Source organism: Eubalaena glacialis, chromosome 4, assembly GCF_028564815.1.
Source record: "Eubalaena glacialis isolate mEubGla1 chromosome 4, mEubGla1.1.hap2.+ XY, whole genome shotgun sequence".
Classification (NCBI taxonomy): Eukaryota; Metazoa; Chordata; class Mammalia; order Artiodactyla; family Balaenidae; genus Eubalaena; species Eubalaena glacialis.
The window spans coordinates 100,232,213-100,247,836 of record NC_083719.1 but is presented as its reverse complement, the minus strand read 5'-3'; the positions used below and the strand labels follow the sequence as shown (position 1 = coordinate 100,247,836).

Here is a 15,624-nt window from a genome sequence, read left to right as displayed (position 1 = left end):
GGTGGAGATCAGGCTTTAGACACACTGTGCCTTGGGGAAAAATGGCAGAACAAGCCTTCAGATAGTTATTTTCATGATAAAATTTTATGAACCCAGTTTCTTGCATCTTCTCATACCTAGAAAAGCACTAAAATCATTAACAGAGACATGTGCTCCTCATGAAGAGTAGCAACCTTTTTGTGACTAGCAACAACCTTCTACCAAGATGTGTGTTTGACTGCATGTACCCTCTTCACCAAAATCACATATATACTGACCTTCCCCCCATCTCTTTGGAGCAGTCCCTCAGAGTTGTTTGTCTCCCAGGCTATAGTTCTCAGTAAGCCCCCAATGAAACAACTCACAGCTCTCACGTTGTGCATTTTTTTCAGTCAACAATATTATTTTTTCAGAGTTCCCTAGGAACTGGCCATGGTGCTGGAGATGTTCAAATGAAGACTTCACAGACTTGCCCTAGACTCGTTTCTCTTTGGTTTGTAATCTTGCCATTCATATCCTTTAAGAGTTTCTTCCAAAGGAGACAGGGAAACTTACATGGTACGTTTCTTCCCATTGATCAGAAACAGAGACCCTAAGCAGTCCTTGAAAGATGGGGTCATTTGTGGCCATGGTTGAGCAAAGGAGCTCAGTTCCAATTCTAGACCATCAAGCTGACCCATCTCCCTGACTGATTCCTTCTCAGTACCTCCTCTTTCTTACACCCATATCATTATGAATGAGCTTGTCTACAGAAGAGGCACAGGAGATGTGTTCTCAGTCTGAATCCTCTGCTGTCTGGCTGTAGCCATGGACCAAAGAGACCATGGACCAATAATAAAATGATATTATTTCCCTTCAACAAACAATGAAGAAATACCATGTAAAATAACACACATGGCACTTGTCCTCATGAAATTTACGGTCTGGTTTCTGTCCAAAGTTCTAAAATCCAGGTATACAAATATATTTGTTGGAAAAATGTGTCTGATTACCTATGAGTGGCCTATATTGTTTCCTGAAGTGTATCAGAGGCTCCATTTCTTGCCTGGTACATAGTCAGGTACATGTATTATTTGTTATTCCTACTCTATTTACCAGAAGAATAAATTCAGTGTATGTTCATAGGTAAAGTACATCAGTTTGTCAGCTGTGTATTATCATATAAAAGTCCTGCTACTTCCTGATAGAGTTAGAATTTACAGAAAAAAAAGAATTCACTGACTTCTATTTCTTGTCCCCAGCTCCCTCTTCCAGATATCTGCTCTGTGAAAATCTCAGAGGAAGGCCTCTGTTGCCAGAGTTTTGGGGGACCTGCTGGGTTCTGAGCTTGAGTAGGAGACTGCCGTAGGATCTCTAAGGTTGACTCCAGACTTACACCTCCCAACAATGGCTATAGCTCCCCTCTCAGGAAGTAACTTACTATTAAATGGCATAGCCATCACTTGGCTTAGTCAGTGGTGTCACCTTTCTCAGTGTCCCCTGTCCCAAAGGACTCCGAGTCGGTTTTTCATCTATACTCACCATACTCATAGCCTATCTTGAAACCTCCCCAATTTACAGATAAATTCTAGGTTGTTGGAGTTTTCCTAAATACTTTGTGTATTTCTTGAATCACCTCTGCTTCTCCTACTGATTTAAATATATCAAAAATATCCCAGTTACTTTTCTTGCTTCCTCTTAATCTAAGTTTCCAATTGAAAGGACTATGCCTTTAAATTCACAAGCTTCAGCAACTAGGTAAATTCTTGTTCCTGATAAAATACCTCAAACACATTAAATCCTTCCCCTGTTTAAATGCTTTAATTAAGCCTGTAACAGAATTTTTACTTCTCAAGAATACATCTACTTTGTCTTTTAAGGTCACTGGAGAATTTCTGGTGGGTCATGTTAGTGTGGGAATGAGGAAATTTAGTGTGTACCGTATATTTTTTACAGAGTTGATACGTATGTCATGTTTAGTGAGTATAGTCTGATGTATTTTATGTAGTGAATGTAGGGATGAGATGGTCATTGTATGTGAAAGTAGTGTGAGCATGATATGTTGGGCGACATTGCAACATAATTTTATATATGTACTGTATAGGCAGTACATCTTTCATGTATTATGAGTGATGTATGTGCCATGAACTATTAAAATTCAAGTGGTTATATAATATCTATTTGATTTATATGAGAGACAGTGTAGATCTGAGTAATTCAGTGAGTCCTGCTGAGACTGTTAAAGTGTTACAGACTGACTGTGTGAAGGATAGATGTGAGGGAATCATGTGAGCCCCTAGGTTGTGGAATTATGTGAAGGGACTAAGGAATTGGGAACAGACAGGAATTTTAGAAGGCATCATATGATCCTTTCTGTGGTTTTTTTTTTTTTAACATTTTATTTTTTATAGTTTTTATCTAAAGAAATGTCTCCATTTCACCCCTTTTTTTTTGGTATGATAGCGACTATATCTTATCTTAAGCACACTATTTTATATTGTTGACATTAGATGTCTATTTCTACCTTCTCAGTTGCTATTGAGAAGCTTACAGTCTGACAAATCATCATTATTTTGTAAGTATCCTCTCTAGTTGTGTTAAGGTCTTTGTTATTGGTATTCTGAATTTTTGGTATAGTGTACTGAGGTGTGGATTTTTTTTTTTTATTCTGTAATGAGCTTCCTAATAATGTTTCTTGATTCCAAGGATTTAGGTCTTTTATCAGTTCTCAAAAATGCTTAGTCATTATCCCTTTGATTATCTGTCTTATTTTCTTTGCTTTACTCTTTGGAAACCTCAATTTGACATACATCATAGTTTCACATTTTATTCTCATTTATATTAATCCCTCCTTTATATCTCTATCTATTATCTCTCTGATTTATGTTGTAGGTAATTCTTCAGCTCTATCTTCTAGTTCATCAATTTTCATCTATGTCTAATTTGCTGTTTAATCCATCCACATTTTTTATAAGTTCTAGGACAACAGTTTTTATTTCTAAAACTACTATTTGGTTATTTTAAAAATCTGTTTCTTTTCTTGATAGTTTTCTGTTTTTACAGCTTTAATAATTTTGAACATTCTTAGTTACTATCCCTAAAACACTGTTCAATTAAATTTTCTTCATGGTTAAAACCTGCTGTTCTTAGTGTTTGCAGAATCTACCTTAGAGTTATGTTTTATAGTTTTAGACTGTGAGCTCATTTTCAGCAAGTCATTATCTATAGGACCCTTCAATGTGGTGGACTGACAATCCAGAATTCTTTTACATTTTCTGCTGTCAGGTATTACTGGAGTACTACTAGCTACAATTTAATTTCATATTAATTCTTCACTTTTAGATTTAACTGATTATATAGCAACTGTGGGTGTATGTGGAAGATAGTAAGGAAATGAATGATGAGGACAAGTAGTGCAGATGGGTCTGTACAGGGATGAATGTGAGAATACTGGCTATAAAAATACATGGATGTGAGGTGGTATTGAACTGGATGACCCCATCTCAAGTCCAGATCTTGAGGATACGACCACTTTTTGCCTGTTTTAAACTGTTAGTGCTTTCACACCTTCCTCATAATGTAACATGCCCTTGAATGGCTCATACTGACATACTCTTCCATGTTTCTCTGATAAAACTTTCATCTTCTTAGTCCTTCTCCCACCATTTCCACAAATAAAACACTTTACTCATCTTTCTGGGCTTGCTCCAGTCTTTTTAAGTGTTTTTCTGTTGGAATTTATTGCTGCCACTACTGATCATATTAAAGAAGATGGAGAAGCATTTTGAGTTTCTTTCTGTACCAGGCAGCCTTGAGTGGACTGATGAGCAGAATCACTCAGCTCATCCCTGCTCTGCCTAGACCCCAATAGTCTCTCTTTACCACCAGCAGTGAGCTTGTCTTCAGAAGAGATGCAGGAGAAGCAGTAGAATGGCTCAGATTAGGTCTGGATCTAAGAGAAAGACTTGTTCTAAAGATTCCTTACTGGGTTAGTTTCCTATTGCTGCTGTAGCAAACTACCACAACTTAGTGGTTTAAAATACAGATTTATTATCTTAAAATTCTGGAGGTCAGAAGTCCAGTATGGGTTTTACAGCTTAAAATCAAGGTGTTAGCAGGATTGCTTTTATCTGGAGGCTTGAGGGGAGAATCTGTTCCCCTGCCATTTTCTACATTCTAGAGGCTACTTGCATTCCTTGGCTATGGTTTCCCTCCTTCATCTTCAAAACATATCACTCCACCATCTGCATCGACTGTCAAATCTCCACTCTATTACTCACCTACTTCCCTCTCATAAGGACTCTTGTGATTACCCCAACACGTAATCCAGGATAATCTTCTTATTTCAAAATCCTTAATCCCATTTGCAAAGGCTCTTTTGACATTTTGACACCTAAGGTAACATATTCACAGGTTCCAGGAATTAGGAGGTTGACATTTTTTCCAAAGCAGGTGAGGAAGAGTGAATATTTCAGCTACCAAACCGAGACAAAAACAGTGTCAGAGTAAATTCACCTGTAGCAAAATATAGTAAGGTGTGAACAGAAATCTCAAATTAAACAAGAACAACAGGGAAAAAAGTGCACAGCAACTATGTAAACATATTGAGTAAAACAAAGCAGAATGAAACAAAGAAACTTTGTTTGAAAGTAAATATAGTCCAAGGAACAGAAGAACAATTACATGAGAATTTTTCATGCTACAGAATTTAAGCAACTAAATTCAGTAAAATAAGAGCACTAAGACAAGATGACTAGTTAATGAAAAGAAATAAAAATGGAGAATTAAGAGCAGAAGAAAAGAAAAAAGCTCTAGGGGGCTTCTCTGGTGGTACAGTGGTTAAGAATCCACCTGCCAATGCAGGGGACACGGGTTCGAGCCCTGGTCTGGGAAGATCCCACATGCCACAGAGCAACTAAGCCCGTGTGCCACAACTACTGAGCCTGTGCTCTAGAGCCCACAAGCCACAACTACTGAAGCCTGCACGCCTAGGGTCTGTGCTCTGCAACAAGAGAAGCCACCGCAATGAGAAGCCCGCGCACCGCAACGAAGAGTAGCCCCTACTCGCTACAACTAGAGAAAGCCGCGTGCAGCAACAAAGACCCAATGCAGCGAAAAGAAAAATAATAAATAAATAAATAAATTTATTTAAAAAAAAGAAAAAAGAATGCAGCAATGTCTGTCCCCTGCTGTTAGTGCTCTGTGCTCTACAATTAAAAAAAAAAAAAAAAAAAAAAGCTCTTAACAAGGTCAAAACAGAATAAATAAATGAATTAGAACCAGGAAAAAGAAAAAGAATAAAGCTTCAATTGAAAAACTGGCATAGTGATTTAAATATAAAGAGAAGAGATAAATACATAATTAATTAGAAGACAATAGATTAAAAAAAAAGAAAGGCCAAATGATGTAACATAACGGTAAAGAGATTAACAAATGAACCAGACAATTATTCAAGACAGGATACAGTAAAATATCCCTAGGATAAAGGAAGAACTGAAACCACAAATAGAAAGGGGATACTTTTTTTAGGAAAAAAAATAATAGAGGACAACTTAAAGAAATGCATAACCCCAAGTTACATTTTTTTCATCTTAAAGAATAAAACAAACAAAATTCTTCAGGTATTTTAAGAGAAGCAAGTCACTTTCAAGTGGTAAATATTAAGCTGGCTTTACCCTTCCACAAAGCAACACCTATTGCTTGAAAATAGTGGAGTAGTATCTACAGATACTGAAATAAAGAAGGTGTGATACTGCCACATGATATGCAGCCAAGTTGTTTTCAAGTGTAAAAGCTACTGGCAGACATTGTCCAATGTGTCAAAAATTTTTCAGAGATTGTGTGCTGTAAGAGCTATTCTTGAAAAAGTCTCAATTCTGTAATACAGCCAACTCAAAAATGAATGAAAATGCTATGAAAACATCAAAATGCAATACTCCATGCCAAAATCCAGTAGAATATTGGCAGCAAACATCTAATGGTAGAGGTGGGAGTGGGATGGGAATTGATTAACACAATTATATTATACTACGTTCTATAAATCAAGTTTGGATTTTAGGGCCTTCAAGCACTGGTCAAGTTCTACTGCTCCAGACTTTCTGTCATCCTGTTCTGTCTTAACCACATGCTCCAGCACTATCTAAATTTTGATAGTACCTCTGCATGATGTTTCTCATCTCTATGCTTTTGCTCAATCTGTTCTTTCTGTCTTGAAAACTCATACAACATCTGGGGCTTGATTATTACTATAGTTAGTACAGTGTATGGTTGATTGGTCAATTTGAAAGTTTTCTAGGTCAGGAATTTCAATGTACATCACTGTACACCCAGTTTAGCATGGTAGTGAGTGCTCAGTATCCTCTTTCAAGTAAAAAAAAACATGCATGGATAACTATAAAATTTTAAGAGCAAATAGAATTCTCAATAATACAACATCTGTGAGCCCTGCTTGAAAATGCATGCCAAAAAAAAATTAAATTGACAACGAAACCCAGCCAAACAAGAGATGATTAAAAAAAAAAATCTTTCATATCCTAGGAATACACTAAAATGACTGGGGAAAAGCACTGAATCCACTTAAATACAAAAATAAAACAAAACAAGTACACAGATTACAATTACAGAAGAGAATGCAGATTTTTAACACTTTTACAAAGTAGAAATAGCTACAAAAACTAGGAGGTATGGAGAGATAAGGTGGGTAAAAGGTGTGTTAATTTTATCTTTAATGGCAGGATTTGATTGATACTGCCTATAAATAAAACTTAAAATTATAACCATGTCAGTATTTTTTAATCTTTATTCTTAATTATAAGGGGCATTTTAATATGAATAATATATATTTTAAGTATAATGTATTTATGAAATATTTAAAGTTCAACAACAGTGTTAGCTTCATTCCTATTTCATTTTTTTCTGATAAATTCGAGTAATTAAATTTAAAGTTTTAATTAAATAATTAAAGTATGATTCAATTTTTCCAAAATAACTTTTGTTCCTCTTTTGATCCATTCATTCATTTATACATGCATCCATCCATTTATCCTTGTATTTATATACAGGCATAATTATGGATATTCAACTAGGATGATATTCAAGTAATGTTGAAAGTGATTACATTTGAGTAATTTGTGGTAATTTTTAAACTTGTAATTTTTAAGAACTTTGAATTTCCATTTTAATTTGTATTACTTGTACAAAAACACTAAATTTATGCTAAAAGTTAAAGAAAATAATGTAAATCTAGGGAAAATATCTTGAAAACTTTGGATAAATAGTTTAGCATTCCTTTCTCTAAGTACCTTCTCTTTTTAAAGTACTTTTGCTTAATAATAAGTTGTCACATCTCTGAAAGTTGCTGGTTTTTAAAGAAATATAATAGTTTTGATAAACACTTTTATGTGATTGTCCTGTTATAAAATACAAGGTAGAATTTATGTGATAACAAATTAGATTATAATTATGTATAATAACAATTAACCAAAAACACAACCAGAATGTGTTTCTGTACTTTTCTGTTCTGAAAGTACAGAAACATATTCAACAACATTACTGACCAATTTAATCTGGTACACTGCCCAATGATAGTGAAATGCATATGAGTATAATTATATAACTTATGACTGCCGGATGTGGTACCCTGTCCTGAAGACTTTCTCACAGGTCAAGGTGTTTATTTTTGTTAACATATGCACTCTAACATTTAATAGTAACTCAGGCCATGACACAAATTCTTCTATATGGACAGCTACAATTATATATTGAGTTGATCTGAGTCAATGATAAATTGTATCCTATTAAAATTTTAATAGGAAAAGAAGTCCTCAAGAAATAAGATATAAACCAAAATGTACACCCTGTAAGGGCTGGATCTATGATCAACCTTGTTAACTGCTATATCTCTAATATTAGCAAGTAGTAGATATTTGAGATTTATTGCACAAAGATATGTATAAATCCATAAATGAATAAAGATGAATGAATTCAGATGGTCAAAAGTACATTTAGCTTTTCTCTGGCTTTAATTAGTTAAGTTACATTAGGTGAACAAAACAATGTATCTCATAACATCAACTCTAACAATAGCTTTAAAAAACTCACTTAGATACATCTTTCTTCTCACAAAAGAGTGGCTACTAGTCATAATTTATAAAGAGAAAATGTTAAGAAAGCCAGAGACAATTAAGCAATCTTCTTGGTCATATGACTAGTGAGTGTGGAATTTCTATACTAAGTTAATAAGAAATGAAATGAGATTGGTCTTTTCTTGACCTAAGAGAAGCTGTATTCTGTTTTGAATGCTGCTCTTAATAACACAGTTTTACTTAGAGCCATTAATTATCAGGTTAATATATCAGTGGAATTTTTGACTTAATAAATCATCTATGAGATATTTAATAACCCTTAACTTTTTATCACTCCCAAACAGCAGATTTTGTAGAGGTCAAAAACATTGACCAGAATAGCACCTGCTTGATGCCAGCTCTCAAGAGGAAGTTTAAATAACAAACTTCACACTCTCCTGCAACATCCAATCTTTATCAAGTCTCCCTATTGAAGCAAAGTTGTCCAGAGAGACATGTGAGGCTGAGTAAAAGGAAGAAAAACAGAAAGTGTAAAGAAGGTTATGAGTTTCTTCACTGAAGACTCAATTTATTTCTAGTTGACTTCTGCCTCTGACAACTGGTAGAAGGTAGAATAGGGGCAGAGGACTGGGTCACCAAGGAACATATGAGAAAGGGCTAGTATCCCAAATCCTTCTTCCAATCTTCTCTTTAGAATTCTGCCATAATTCTGTATTGAATGGGTAGCTTGAAATGAAAGAGACAAGTGAGGTTAGTTCCTGTAATAACATGACTTGAGTCAGTTTTATGAATGTAAAATAGAGTAGTTAAAGAACATGGGCTTGGGAGAAAACTCTTAGTTCAAATCCCAAATTTGTCACTTAGTACCTATTGGAGATTGGACAAGAACATTGAACTTTCAATGCCCCAGTTTTTTCATCATAGAATGATGGCAATCTATAGAGTTAAAGATTACATGACAAAAGTCTTAATACACTTCCTGGATGATTGTTAGCACTTAACAACTATGTATAAAAAAGCGACTCTATGCTGAGTATTTTCACATAAGATGGTATAAGAAAATACAAATCCAAGTTAAATCAAAATATCAAGGATTAGCACTGAAAATTTGGTAAAACCAAACTGAGGACATTTAAAATAGCTAATTTACTTCCAGCACTTACTCTGTTTAAATATTTTTACATCCTGCTTAATTTTATGATGAAAGACATTTCAGTCAATTTCCTTTCTTCGCCTATTTTAGTCCAAAATGGCAATTCTCGTTTGCCTTTGACAATCTTATGAAAGAATTGCTTATCTAAAATTCTCTTGAAAATTGGCATTGTGCTGCTTTGATGAATATGTTTCTATTTTCTTTATTTAAATGCACTTTAAAATGGGTGATCTGACAAATTAGATGCAAAATGTTTTTTCTGTTATCTGGCAATGGCTGTCTTTTACTACTTGTGGTACTAAAAACATTTCTTCCTGTGGTGATAAAAGGATATTTAACATTTAATTGTCTCAAATCACCTGTAGTTAAGTTTCTTTATGAGAGTTTGCATAACAGGAAAAAGTAATGTTCAACAAGTTTTTGATAAACTAAATCACCACAGGAGTAGTTACTAACCAACAAATAGTTTGCAAACATACATCTTTTAAAAGAGGTATCAGTGCTAAATGCCTGGTGTTAATATTAAAGATTTCTTAGGAACCTATTTTATTTTTATTATAGTTTAAACTGTGATAAAAATAATTTTATTTGTATAATTTTTATCTGTATACCCATAATAATAGTTACTACCTCAGCTTTTAAGTTAAATTAGGTCCCATTTGTTTATTTTTGCTTTTGTTTCTTTTGCCTTAGGAGACAGATCCAGAAACAGATGGCTATGGTTTATGTTAAAGTTTTCTGCCTATATTCTCTACTGGGAGTTTTATAGTTTCTGGTCTTATATTTAGAACTTTAATCCATTTTTAGTTTATTTTTGTATATAGTATGAGAAAATGTTCTAAATCATTTTTTTACATGTAGCTGTCCAGTTTTCCCAGCACCATTTATTGAAAAGACTGTCTTTTCTTCATTGTGGATTCTTGCCTCTTTTGTTGTAGGTTTATTGATGATAAATACATGGTTTTATTTCTGGATTCTCCATTCTGTTCCATTGATACATGTGTCTCTTTTTGTACCAATACCATACTATTTTGATTACTGTAGCTTTGTAGTATAGTCTGAAGTCAGGGAGCATAATTCCTCCAGCTCTGTTATACTTTCTCAAGATTTTTTGGCTCTTTGGGGCACATTTTTCTTTCTATACAAATTTTAAAATTATTTGTTCTAGTTCTCTGAAAAATGCCATTGGTATTTTGATAAGGATTGCACTGAATTTCTAGATTGCCTTGGGTAGTATTGTCATTTTAACAATATTAATGTTTCTAATTCATGAGCACAATATATCTTTTCATATATTTCTTTCATCAGTGTCTTATAATTTTCTAAGTACAGGTCTTTTACCTCTTTAGTTAGACTTATTCCTAGGTATTTTATTCCTTTTGATGTGATTGTAAATGAGATTGTTTTCTTAATTTCTCTTTCTGATATTTTGTTGTTAGTAATACATGACAGATTTCTGTATATTTTGTATCCTGCAATTTTACTGAATTCATTGATGAGTTCTTGTAGTTTTTTGGTGGTGTCCCAAGGATTTTTTATGTATAGTATCATGTCACCTGTGAACAGTGACACTTTTATTTTTCCTTTCAAATTTGGATTTCCTTTCTTTCTTTTTATTGTCTGATTGTTGTGGCTAGGACTTCCAACACTCTGTTGAAGAAAAGTGGAAAGAGTGGGCATCCTTGTCTTGTTCCTGATCTTAGAGGAAATGCTTTCAGCTTTTCACTGCTGAGTATGGTGTTAGCTGTGGGCTTACTGTAATGGCCTATATGATGTTGAGGCATACTCTCTCTATACTGACTTTATTGCTGTTTTTATCATAAATGGATGTTGAATTCTGTCAAAAGCTTTTTCTGTATTTATTGAGATGATCATAGTTTTATTCTTTAATTTGTTAATGTTGTGTATCATATTGATTGATTTGTGGTTATGGAACTATCCTTGTATTACTGGTATGAATCCCACTTGATCATGGTGTATGATCCTTTTAATGTATAATTTGAATTCAGCTTGCTTACATTTTGTTGAAGTTTTTTACATCTATGTTCCTCAGTGATATTGGCCTGTAATTTCCTTTATTTGTGATATTGTTGTTTGGTTTTGGTATCAGGGTAATGCTGGCCTAGTAGAATGAGTTATGAAGTATTTCTTCCTCTGCACGTTTTGGAACAGGTTGAGAAGTATCGGTATTAAATCTTTGCTAAATGTTTGGTAGAATTCACTTGTGAAGCCACCTGGTCCTGGACTTTTGATAGCTGAGATTTTTTTAAATCACTAATTCAATGTCATTACTGGTAATTGTTCTGTTCATATTCCTGATTCACTCTTGGGATATTTTACATTGCTTTGAATTTGTCCATTTCTTCTAGATTGTCCATTTTATTGGCATATAATTGTTCTTAGTAATTTCTTATTATCCTTTGTACTTCTATAGTGTCAGTTGTAACTTCTCCTTTTTCATTTCTTATTTTATTGATTTGCACCCTCTTTTTTTTTTCCTTGATGAGTCTAAAAGTTTAACAATTTTATTTTTTTTCAAAGAACCAGTTCTTAGTTTCATTGCTCTTTTCTATTGTATTTTTAGTCTCTATTTCATTTATTTCTGTTCTGAACTATATGATTTCTTTCCTCCTACTAACTTTTGTTGGGTTTCTTTGTTTTGCTTTCTTTTTCCAGTTCCTTTAGCTATAAGGTCAGGTTATTTATTTGAGGTTCTTCTTGATGTCTGATGTAGGCTTGTATCACTATAAACTTCCATTTTAGAACTGCTTTTGCTGCTTCCCAAATATTTTGGATCACTGTGTCTTCATTTTCATTTATATCCAAGTATTTTTTATTTCTTTTTTGATTTTTTCAGTGACCCATTGTTTGTTTAGTAGCATATTGTTTAGCCTCCACATGTTTGTGTTTTTTGCAGTTTTTTTCTTGTCGTTGATTTCTAGTGTCATAGCACTGTGGTCAGAAAAGATGTTTGTTATGATTTCAACCTTCTCAAGCAGACTGAGAATGATTTTGTAATATGGCATGTGATATATCCTGTAAAATGTTCCATGTGCACTTGAAAAGAATATGTATTTTGCTGCTTTTGGATGGAATGTTCTATACACCCCTATTAAATCTATTTGATCTAATATATCACTTAAAACCAGTGCTTCCTTGTTGGCTTTCTGTCTGGATAATCTGCCCATAGATGTACATGCAGTGTTAAATCCCCTATGATTATGATAATACTGCTTATATTTGCTTTATGTTTGTTAACATTTGCTTTATGTATTTAGGTGCTCTTATGTTGGGAGTATATATATTTACAATTGTTATATCTTCTTCTTGGAATAGTCCCTTAATCATGATGTTATGTTCTTCTTTGTCCCTTTATACAGTCTTTGTTTTAAAGTCTATTTTGTCTGATATAAGTATTGCTACCCTGACTCTCTTTTTGTTTCCATTTGCATGAAAATCTTTTTTTCATCCCCTCATTTTCAGTCAGTTTGTGTCTTTAGATCTGAAGTTAGTCTCTTGTAGCTAGCATATATATGGGTCTTGTTTCTGTGTCCATTCAGTCACTATAGGTCTTTTTATTGGAACATTTAGTCCATTTATATTTAAAGTAATCATTTATAGGTATGTACTTATTGCCATTTTGTTAATTGTTTTGGAGTAGTTTTTGTGGCTTTCTCTTGTTACTTTCTTCTTTTGCATTTTTTTCATGTTATTTGATGATTATCTTAATATTATATTTGGATTTCTTTTTCCTTTTTGTGCATCTTTTATAGATTTTTAGTTTGTTGCTACCATGAAAGACAATCTATTTAAATAGCTACATTTTCCTCCGAATTTTTATTATTATTTTAAATATATCTTGACATTTATTTTTCAAGGCAAAAAACCACAGAGCCGAACCAGTGAAATACACTTCATGATAAGCACAAATGAGAAATATGAGATAGTTATAATCCAAAAATTAGTTCATAGAGGAAACATTCTGGAGCATATTATTAAAAATCTTAAGTATGTGCTTGACTTGTGAAAGGCTTATGTAAACATAACTTGAACGCACTTAAAAAAGGAAAACAAAGACAAAAACAAACATTTCTATAACTCCTTCAAAGAGACTTAGTCAAATACACCTTTAAATAATAGGTTAGTGAGAAAAAAACAGAAAAATAATTTTTAGATGGAAATGTTCACAAAAAGAGCTCACTACTAAATTATCGGGTACATTGTAATTCCCCTAAAACAACAATTTTAGATTGCTACTCTATTTACCTCTTGCTTGCTTCCCGTGTAGGTTGAAGGTGCACCTATAATTTGTGTTTTATGTTTTTAAAGAAACTGATTTTTCATTTGAGGTTCATTTTGCTGAAAAACTGGAGTTTTGATTTTAGGAGACTTGTTCTCTGTAATTTCTTCTAGACCTTTTAATCCAGAAAAGAAACTAAAAGCACTGATTCAAACTTCCTGGCTTCTGTATTTGACTTGTTTTTGTTATTTCTTATATCTCAATAGGTTTCAAGAATATCTTTTTTGAGTAACACTTTTTGTGTTTTTTTTGTTCCTTAACTGAAAAATGGCAACTCTTTTCCTTCTTTCATAATGAAGAATGATTTTCCTAATGAAGAAGGCATCACCACTATCACTAGCATCATACATGAAAGACTGTTTGCAAAACTTTTCTTCTTCATGTAATTTTTTCCCATCATTCGCACCACCAAAAGTGCTATCATACTCTTTATTTTGGCAGGGGTTACTTAACATTTACATTCTGTGGTTGGCAAGGGTCTTCTAGGGTTTGGAGGGAACTACAAAATCCTTTTCAGAAGGCTTTGATGAAGAATTTGAAATATCCACTACTTTGGGACCATATTCCACCTTGATAATTTCTTTTGGATTATTCATTGGTTTCTCTGGTTTCACTTTGGTTTCTTTCTCTTTTTGCTCACTGATAATAGTTCCTTCATGCTATATCTTACTGACATTGTCATTTAAACACAAAGTGTCCTTGGAATGATTTTTTTCTAAAGCATTCTTTAATGACTTAACTTCAGCAATCTTGTAACTTTTGGAGCTTTGACAGCAGCTTTTATCATCCTTTTTATTTTTGACAAAATCCATGGAATCTTGGTGAAGATAAAACGTCGATTTTTTTGATTCATAGATTTTTAGACAGATAATACCCTGAAGATATCAATTTCACTCTTTTTTATTTAATAGATGAACAAAGTAAATTACTTTTAGAGTTGAAGAGATGATTATTGGTAGACTAGGAGGAGATTCCAAATCTCTTAATTTCTAATGTTTTTTCTACTACATCATGCTGTTTCTTAAATATTTATTTGAATTAAGTCTAGTTATTCATGGAGCTAATCACTTAAATGAAAAAACAAGGAAAATATTTCTTACTTTATTTCATTTCCTCTATTACCATTTCTTGATTTTTTAAAAAAAATTTAATATGTCTAAATTTTCCAGCCAAAACTGTCTATTTTTCTCTAATTGCAAGCTCTTCTGAAAATTTTCATTTACTTCATTACTTCAGCTATCACCTGTCACCTCCCACCTTCATGCAAAGGAATCTCCAGTTTATAACTCCAACACTCATAGCTCTGGTCTCTCTTTAAATTCTAATTAAAGTGAGCAAGCATCACCAGAGATGTCGATGGGCAAAACAAAACATAATATGTACACTGTCAAATAAAACATGCAAGTATGGACATAAGTAATAAAAGATTTTATTAAAGGGAACTATTGTAATAGAGAGGATGCTCTGACCATCCAATTGATAAGTGTCTTAAAAGTCAGACAGAAAAGGTGTTTTGTTTTGTTTTGTTTTGTTTGTTTGTTTGTTTTTTAGGAAGGACTAAACAAGACTAGCAGGAACTAGGTGTGAGGGAGTAGGATGAACAGGTGGCAAAATCAGACAGTTGAGCAGGAAATGTTTTTCTCTGTAGTCCCAGTTCTTGGGAGGGGCAATAAAGGAAGAGTTGTTTCATGTTCCAGTGTTTGCATAACCTCAAGGGCAAGTCAAAGTTCAGAGGAAAGAAGAAAAGCCTAACTAAATGTTGGATAAGTCACATTCGTGGGCATTTTGTTCAGATTGGTCAGTGAGAACAAACAGTGCAGTTAATTGTTTATTAAACAACAAATGTTTAGATTCTTTAGAGGAATTTTAGAGGGGATTTAGAGCATCGGCGTCTGGCATTGTCATAGGTAATCAAGGGGATCATCGCAAGGGGTATATCTAAGTCATATGGAAAAGGGTGTTTCCTAGAACACAAAAAGGTAGGGAATTCTTAATCATCACTGCTTTCCAGGAGCATAGGAATCAGGTAAAGTTCAACATTGCCAAAACAAATACAGATTTCTGTTCTACCTCATGAACTATTATTTAACCTCATTAAAATATTTCATCTTTCTAGCTTCTCCACTCTC

At 33.4% G+C, this 15,624-nt stretch overlaps 1 pseudogene; it reads right to left on the bottom strand.

Moving 5' to 3' along the window:
* Window positions 1-13,518: 13,518 nt before the first annotated feature.
* On the bottom strand, window positions 13,519-14,307 carry LOC133090556 (serum response factor-binding protein 1-like; annotated as a pseudogene).
* Between the last annotated feature and the right edge of the window lie 1,317 nt (window positions 14,308-15,624).